The sequence below is a fragment of the Gasterosteus aculeatus genome, chromosome 5, assembly GCF_964276395.1.
Source record: "Gasterosteus aculeatus chromosome 5, fGasAcu3.hap1.1, whole genome shotgun sequence".
Taxonomy (NCBI): Eukaryota; Metazoa; Chordata; class Actinopteri; order Perciformes; family Gasterosteidae; genus Gasterosteus; species Gasterosteus aculeatus.
In genome coordinates, this window is record NC_135692.1 from 11,349,407 (window position 1) to 11,358,520 (window position 9,114).

Sequence of the window (9,114 nt, forward strand, 5' to 3'; positions counted from 1 at the left end):
CCATGGAGGTTGAAATTCGACTTCGGCTTGTGAGATGAAGGCTTGACACCCGCGTAAGTGGTCCAAGCAATAGTTGCCTAGTAGCAAATGAGACAACGTTTTTTTTTACCTACAACGACAGGTTTTTGAGGTATGAGCAAGGCATTGACATAATTGACTTTTTATGAAAAAGGCCAATTCCCAGTGCAATATTTTTCTGGCTGGATTGGAATGACTTTTCTGGCTTCGTAGCCTACAGTAGAGTCAAATTGTAAACATTTTCCCATGAGGCTTTGCATCTACACTCTGGTCCCAACATGCCCACTATTGTATATCTTGAATACATCTTGTATTCTTGAATATCTTGATTTGAATATTTTTGTTCCCACAATCTGTGTATAGTTGTCTGAGGCATTTATTGTGATACTTGACTCTAAGAGGCTTCTCCTAGACATAATCTTCCAGTTCATAGTGCATGTCATTAGCCTTTCTAAATTGCAAACATCATTAGGAGAATTGATTCAACTTAGCCTCCTGGAGGGTGGGGGGGGGGGGCTTCAGTCTGCTGTTCCTTCATGGTGGGAGCTCATTTTGAGTGTGGTGTCAATCCTATTTCACAAGTTCAAGCAGGTTTTGAGCCGTTCACTGCCCCCCCCCCCCCCCCTTTTATATCCCGGCACGGTGAAGCCTAGTCACCTCATTAGCAAAACAGGGCAGACTGTGTGTGTGTGTGTGCAGCATGCATGTGAGGCGGGTTTTGAAGAGAGGGGTTGTGTGTGTGTGTGTGTGGGTGGGGGGGGGGGCATTGCCAGGGTCATGCTGCGATTAACAATGGAGACGACTAAAAAAGTCAAATGCTCCTCTGCCCTACGATGCTGTGGTGTTCATGCTACCGTTTTTTTTTTCCTACATCAACAAAAAAAAAAAAAAAAGACCAGAGAAATTCAATCGTCGTATCTTACCAAGAAATGGAAAGTGTAGCTTTGAGCGGTGCATCAAAATAGTGCCCGAGCAGAGTGAGGAGAGAAACGCCATTCTCATAAGTCTGCAGGGCGGGAGAAGAATGACGTGGGGGAAGCCACGGAGGTATACGAGGGAACTGAAAAAACCCCCAGACCAAACACCCACGCAGCATGAAAAAGAAACAAAAAAAACCCCTTGAAACATGAATTAAATCGCCCCTTGCATTCTAATGCGACGTAGTCGTTGTAGCCGACTCCAGAACACTAATTCCAGCCCATGTAAGAAACACGGGGGTGATGTGCTTTCAATAATGTATATGGGGATTGTTAGATGTGTGTCTACTCTCCAGAGGGTGCAGTATGGAGATTGGGGGGTCAGAGTTCAGCGTGGAAAAGGTCTGATATGGCGCCACACTGGACCCATACCTCCTCTTCTAATAGGACGGCGCAAATCTCTTCAACACTCCAGGCTCCTCTCCATATCCACGGAGATGTTTTATGTTGATACACCGCTGGAATGAGTGTGGCCTCTGCATGTAGGATATATAATCTCTATGCTAAACACCAGCGTTTTGATCTTAGAGTACAACTGGTGAAAAGGATGATTCTTTTGTTAAAAATGATAAGACTGATGACTTATAATTGCTGGCTCGATTCAACTCCAGATCTGACTTAAGGGAACATAATATACTCAAAGAGCATATGAGCAGTGGGAGTGGAAGCGATTTCTTCTCTTTCCTTCACATAGATTAAATTAGCTGCTTTTGTGTTTCTCAACATGGTGCACCGTTTTTTTTTTTTTGCAACGCATAAGAAGACAGCGCCTCGCAGGCAATCCTCATGTTGCTGCCCTCGCAAGATAGCTGTCTTTTCCTTTGATTCCCAATGTGAGCTGTGTCTGAAATCACCAACTTGGATTTGTGTCAAGTATAACCCAAACATCAATAAAATCATGCCCGTAAGATTCTACACGGTCGCCTTTTTAGCCAGTGTTCCGAAAAGGGGTGTCGGACAATTGTTGATGGACAGATCAATACTGGAGCATATGGAGGCCGGGCAGGATATAGAAATGAAAAGCCAAACATTAGATATACATAATTGACATCACTGAGCACCCTGAGTGGCACTTCTGACACAATCCGCGGCCAATTAGTGGACCTCACGTAGTGACAAAGCGAGCTGCACAATATGAAACATCGAAAGCCAGCGTGGTCGCATGAATCTCTCGCTGGGCCACTCTTCCAAATGCATATCAGGGGAAAGCCCCTCATGGATTAGTGCAATCATGTGGATCAATGCGGCTCCACAAGTTTTGAAAAAGGGGCAAAGTACTGGAAGGCCACGTGCTTCACCGTAGAGGCCTCATCAAAATCAATCGCAGCATGGCGGAGTCCGGCATGGGCAACTCAGTCAAGCTATTTTTAGCGCCGCTAAAATCAAATCGCCGTGCCGTTAGCAAAAGCCACGCCGCTACATGCAGAATAATCCCCGCGGAGGACTCAAACAAACTCCTAACATGTGTTCTTACCCAACAAAGGACACGTAGGCGCGTATACTCACAACCACAAGGTGTATTGCTTCACGAGCTTTCCGTCAGCGGTGAACCGCTGTGATGAATTTGAAGGTGAATCATTGATTATATGTCAGATCTGAAAGGGTCAAACAGCCTTGAACAGGTCCTTATAAAGTACAGGAATACTAGGAATAGCAGGAATTATAGATTCACTGCTGACACGAGCAGCACGGACACATTCATATTTCCACGTGGAGACATTACAGGCTTGTTAGATACAAGCAAATAGGCCAAACGATGGCCGTTTTAGTTTACCTTCATCAATGTAATCAGGTTTATCGTAAAACCCAACATTTAATCTATCTTTGTATCAGGATTAAGATGCAGGGGGCAGTTTAGGAGTCTGGTGCCTTGCTCAAGTGCACCCAGTATTGCCCTGGAGGTGAACTGGCATGTCTCATTGGTCCATGCAGGGATTGAATTGAATTATAGTGACATGGTGGCCCACAGGTTGAAATCCATAGTAATCGCAACGCCTGTAGCTTCACTTTGTGGTCATCCGGCTCGCTCTCAATGTCAGGAAATACACTCTGCTGTGACGCCACCGAATTGAGGAAAAAAGGCCCCCCAAAAAAAACGATGTAAAATCGGTCCGTTGAGTCCAGAGGACTGCAGAGTGACGCGTTATCAAATGACAAATCGTTCACGTAAACACTTTAATTAGGCAAGCTTTAAAATCCCGAAAGCAAAAAGTCTTTCCGGAAAGATCGTCGTACTTGATCGAAATAATCCACAGAGCTCACAGTTCTAACGTGAAACGCCATCAAATGAAAGAGGAAGCACAAACCCAAATATCTGCATGGCTAAATATATACGGTCAAGAACTATTTCTTTAGGATTTAGTCACCTTTTGTGACCTTTTAAACATCATAAGATGTCATAAGAACTTGTAAACGAAATATTCGTAGTGCAGGAGGGAGGATGAGGAGGGGTTCTTCTTCTTGGTTTATGTCATTGGTTTAAACGACCCGAGACCCCGCCTTGATAGAAAAAGGAGAGTTAGTGTGACTACAGCCAAAGAGAGAGAGGGGGAGGGAGAGGGAGAGAGAGATATGGAGGGAGGGAGAGAGAGAGAGAGAGTGAGAGTGAGCGAGGAAGGGAGAGGGGTGAAAAATAAAGCAGTGAAACAGTTAGACGGACGCGAGGACGCGTGTGACACATTGTAGCCGCACACACCCCCCCCCCCCCCCCCCGCGCGCGAGGAAACCCCTCCCCTCTACCCGACCGTCGCTTCCCATCTTTCTTTTTGCTTTCTTTCTTTCTTGTTTTTTTTAAAAGAAACCGCTCTTGTAGCGCACGGAGGATTAAAAAGGTGGAATCGGCGTAATTACTCCAAATCTTCCCACGAACCCCCCCCCCGAAGCGGATGATGCCGCCGCCGCTGCCGACGACGTGTGCCTAAAAGAGAAGAACAAAAAAAAAAAGAAAAAGTCGGCTTCTCAACTTGCGACCAGACGCCATTCGTCCAGGTAAGACCGCATTTCAGCAGCGACGCCGTCGCCCCCACGTTTAATGCAGTTATTTCTTCTATTTCTTTCCATTTCTTTGGCATTTTTAGAGTAAGCCGCCGGCTGTCAGGTCCGCATACGAGCTTCTCTTTTTTGGCCATGTGTGTCCACCTTACTGCGCCATGAAGATGGGAGGTGTGTGTGGAGGGGGGGGTCGGGGGGAATGGTCGGGTGGGTTTGCAGCCTGCACGCGCACGCGGACATCATTTCTGACCACGTAAATAAACCTGTCGTAACTGTCAAATGTTCAGACGCGAAATAGCCCGCGTTCCCCCCCCCCCCCCCCCCCCCCGCTGCTACCACCAGTGCCCCCCCCCCAACTCCCCCTTCACCTTTGCATCCCGACGGTATTCGGTCTAAGGCACCGTATTGTGTTTTTTTTTGTTTTTCTTCCCGTAGCTACGGAGTGTTGCTGGCGGAGTTGTGCGCGCGCGTGTGTACATGTGTTGTGTGTGTGTGTGTGTGTGTGTGTGTGTGTGTGTGTGTCTATGCTCTCCATTGAGGCTATTTGCTCATAAATCTTCTTAATACCTCACTCTTGACCCCCCTCCCTCCCACTCCCCCCCGTGACTGAGCGTTTAAAGGAAAACAGTGTCGGGAAAGACGTCATCCTGTGTAATCTTCCGCGCGCCGTTTGCCGCTGCTTAGCGGAGCATCTTTCTGTTTTTTTTTTTTTGGGGGGGGGGGGGGGGGTGGAGCACATCTGCTGTCCGAGCTGCATCGCTGACCTCACGCGTGCATTTGTTCTATGGCACAATTTCACAGGACGTTAAATACTCGGCCGCACACCGAGTACATGAGGATCAGAGGCTTCCTAAACTTCTTCTTCTTCTTCTTCTTCTTCCTTTTCCATCCCAGGGACGTACAAGCGATTAAAGCAGTGGATCAAACACCTGCATTTGATTACATTTTGCCTCGAGGAATCCCAGCTATAAAAAGGCTTTTGTAGTTGAGCGTGGAAAGCTGCGGATCTGCATGTTGGCAAAGACAGCGGGCGGAGATAAGAGCTTCATCCTTCTGCCGTCTCCTGTTTGTTCAGTGAGTGAAATACAAGTGGAACCCGAAGCCCCCACGTTTCTCCCTGCAGGCTCCGAGCATGTGACTTTGTAAAATCACTGGAGTAATAAGGATAGATTTATTTTTGTAGTCCCCCCCCCCCACCCCCTCTCCCTCTCCCCTCCAGGACGCTCTGCTGCATTTTACTCCGCCTAATTGCTCTTGTTCATAGTTGCTGATGTTTGCAGTGAGGGTTTAACGCCGCGGCGTCTGCGTGGACTTGAATAAGCGGTCAGGAGAGCGGTGTTTGCAGCCACTGCTACGCGCCGGCAGTGTTTGAATGATCCGCTAATTGCTGTGTGTTAACGTGTTAATTACACACGCCAAAGTATTCATACACATCGTTGGGATAATTAATTAACTGATTCCTTTGATCGGGTGAGAACGGGACGAGTGTTGGATTTTCATGAGAGATCTTATTAGCAACAGCACAGCAAAGTTAACAACAAGATAATCATTTATTTTCTGACGCTGGAGAGCTGATGAGGGGATGACCTTGGTAAAGCGGCTCTTTGTCCGGGCGCCCATGTGTGTGTATCGGAAAGGGGGGGGGGTCTGAAGGGATATAAGGCCGCTACAGATGTGTGCAGCTTGGACATCTGCTCTGGTGTCGGCCATTGTCAAGGGAGCTGTTAAGATGGTGGGCAGCTCGGCACAACAGGGGCCCCCCTTGTCCGAAAGCGCCATAAAAACGGTTCCAGTCACTAAGTGCAGCGGGGGGGGGGGGGGGGGGGGCGGTCACAAAAACGGAGCAGTGTCTCCCCCCCCCCACCCCCTCCCTCCACCACCACCCTGCACGCCAGGTACATCCCCCATCATTACCGCTGCACACTGCATCTATTTTTTGGGTTCTTCTTCCCCTTGTCAATTCTTCATTCATGGCCAAACAAACTTGCCATTCATAAGTAAGAGATTGTGTCAAATTACTTCAGCAGGACCACCCCTCCCCCCACAACCGCCGTCCCTCCCGTCCCGCTCACCTTCCCCCATTTTGAGACGGTGAATGGGGACTGTCGTATTTTCCGGAGAGGAAATTGGACAGACTCAGTTAGTCGACCCCGTGGAGAGGCTGCCCTCTGCCATCCTCTCCCGTGGTTGCCGAGCAGCACCCTATCACTCAAGGCAATTGACGGGGGGGCGGGGGGGGGGGGGGGGGGGGGGCCCTGTTAGCCCCGTGCAATATTTATTACCATCCATCATCCCGAGGGCCGCTCTATGGGTGAATAACAGTGGCTGCTAAGTTCTGCGTTAAAAAGTTCCCTCGCCGCCGACCATTAGAAGGGATTTATAGAGGTCGGCGTTCCTGGAAGTGCCACGAAAAGGGAGACGGAGCATGTTTCAGGGTCCCCCCGCGCACCAAATATGTCACGGGCAAGATTCCAGTTCCAGTTTGTCTTCTTAACAGGTTTCAGGGCTCAAAGTAAGTGACCGATGGAAATTGAATCTGCAATTTTGCTAATTGATTAACTTCATTCATCGACTAAAACGCTGAACATCTCCTCGTTCTAACCTCTTAATTCCAAAGATATGCTGCTTTTCTCTTTCGCACGGTCTTTTTTCGCTTGGACCAGATGAGCAGAAGTGACCCTGGACTTTTGGGAAGTTGTATTGGAGTTTTTTCAAACATTCACATTTTCTACTCAAAACAATAAATGCGGTTATCGATAATCGCGGTATTCATTAGTCATAAACTAACGTTAGTTTGATCATAAGTAGAAGAAGCCCTTAGGCATAATACAGTAATGTAACCCTGCATTGCGTTGTGGTTATACAATAAAGCAAACAGCTCTCTATATGCAGGTATTTCCTTTGTAACAAGTCTTACAGCAGAGAAAGTATAATGATAATGATCTAATACTCACGCATACTGTGCTGCTGAGCGGCTAAATCCTGCCTCTGTGTCCCTTTGGATGAATCTGAGGGCGTGCGTTGGTACGTCTACCTCCGGATAAAGTCTTTGATCCTGCATAGATGAGATGGATCCCCCCCCTCACACTGAATCTTACCACTCGGATGAGATTGTTTGTTCGTCAGAGTTGAATACAATTGGGAATGATTCCTGCAGCGAGTGAGGCGACGTAGAGCGCGCCGCGCCGTAAATGAATGCCTCGCCGTGCTCCTTTTAGGTCAATTTGGAGTGTGTGTTTTTAATTGGTCTCCGAAGGGTAAAACTGCTTTTTTTTTTTTTTTTCCTGCCTTTCCTCAAAAGGGTCTGCGTGACGTGACTACGTGGAGCCGAGGGGCCCCCGGAAGCAGCGGTGTTCACTCGGAGCCCGGCCGAAACGCGCTCATTATCTCCAAACCAAAGGCAAGGATTGATTTAGTTAAAAAGCTGGTGGTGAAATCAAAAAAAAAAAAACATAGAGAGGTAGGACTGTGAAGCGATCAGGCCGGGTACTTCTTGCGGCGGGTTCCTCTCGGCCCTCGTGAAGGCGTCACACTCAGAACCCTCAGAAGATGCTACATTGACTTTGCTCGTCGTTCCCGTTTCTTTGTTTCTCCTTCCTCCTAAAGCCCTCTCCATCTTTTTAGCACATTGAAGAGTATGCATGTGTAAAGGGGGGGGGGGGGGGGGGGGCTATCAGGTTTTTCGCCCCCCCCCCCCCCCCGCTGCTATAATTTCTTTGACAGTGTCAGCGATTGTGTGTTTTCTGGAGATCCGCGGGGGTTAAAGGATAATTGGATCCGTGAACGTCTTTTTAATGCTTTAACGCGGGACCCCGAGCCGGCGCCGTTCTCTGCGGCGTCACAAAGGGACGAGATCCCGAGATAGGGCCCCGCATAACAGATCCACAGTATTCCCTAACACAGACGGAAGCACTTATTCTGAATGAAACGGCGCAGCTGAACCCCGTGCGGTTTCAGGACTTTTTCAGCGGTTATTGGATTGGATGTAACAGGCGCTCTGTGCTGTGCGTTTTTTACCTCGCAGCACTCTGCATCAGAGGAGAGTGAGGAGGCCGTGTAATGGTACGCTGTCTTTTAGGCGTGTAAAAAAAAAAAGGTCAAAGTGACGCTGGTACATTAGTCCCCGATGGCGATGGCGTGACCAGTCGCGCTCGCGTTAAGGTTTTTTCCGTGTCCAGCAATTAGACTTATTAATTATCTTCCACGACTTTCCATTTAATGCACGTTAATTGATGCGCTCGCGAAAAAACGGGCTTTCCATAATCCACCGAGGATTTCTCAAAGGCAAGCACAAAAGGCTTTTGTTATCTTAAGGAGGAAGCGGCCTTTTGGGACGTAAAAGCGACCCCCCTCATTGTGTGTGTTACATTATGAAACAGACGTCAGTGAAGATGAAATGACAACATATTCAAGGATCCTGTTCAATAGTCACTTCGGCAGAGCCGTTGGTGTAATGTCTGACTCAGTCTTTTGGATCTAATGGAGGGGAGGGGGGGGGGGGGGGGGCAGCAGTCTCAAGGTTGAACTGTGTGAAGGCCAAATGTTTGGGGAGGCTGGATTAATTTCATGTCCCGTAATGTGATTTGCAATACCTCCTCCGCTCCTGCCCTTGGTTTCTTTGGAGATGTAAGAGCCTGATGAGAGCTGAGGGCAAAGGGGGTGGGGGGGGGTCAGGGGAGGAGGGGGTGAGGGGGGGGTCGGGGGATGGGAGAGCCGCAATAACTACCGTGGGGGGGACCACCGTGATAACGGAAAAGCCCCTTGTCGCTCGTGCGGCCTGCGGAAAAGCGCGCCGCGCTCGACTCTTCATCGCAGCACATCGGGCCGCCTAATGGATCAGTTGGGTTATCTCGTCTCCTGTTACGTTCCGTGTTACACAAATGGCCGTTACAGCCACAGGGAAACCGTGCGAGCGTGCGTTTGTGTGCGTGCCATTTGAGTCAGTGATGAAATCAGCGTATTCCATCTTGAGCACAAAGCGTATATCTTGTATCTGGGGTTGTAGCTTCCAGAGAGAAGCTACCATCTGGTACTGACCCAGCGTGCCTCATCGAGCTCGACCGCACACATTGTTCTGTTCGGGGCTCTGCGACTGTTGGCTCTCCGCTGCTGTGGCCGAACTAACCGC

The 9,114-nt window shown here is 48.8% G+C and overlaps 1 protein-coding gene across 6 annotated transcripts in view; it reads left to right on the plus strand.

Annotated features, from left to right (window-relative positions):
• The first annotated feature begins 3,531 nt into the window (after nucleotides 1–3,531).
• Nucleotides 3,532–9,114, plus strand: part of LOC120818874 (C-terminal-binding protein 2) — a 65,057-nt gene continuing 59,474 nt past the window's right edge. Inside the window, exons 1-2 of one of the 6 annotated variants that reach the window (XM_078103392.1) lie at nucleotides 3,533–3,983; nucleotides 7,288–7,386. The gene's annotated coding sequence lies outside the window, so the exon portion shown is untranslated. Of the gene's footprint in view, nucleotides 3,984–4,880; nucleotides 5,061–7,287; nucleotides 7,387–9,114 lie in introns of those variants that run through there. The other 5 variants (XM_078103389.1, XM_078103390.1, XM_078103391.1 and 2 more) reach the window with 5 other exon arrangements.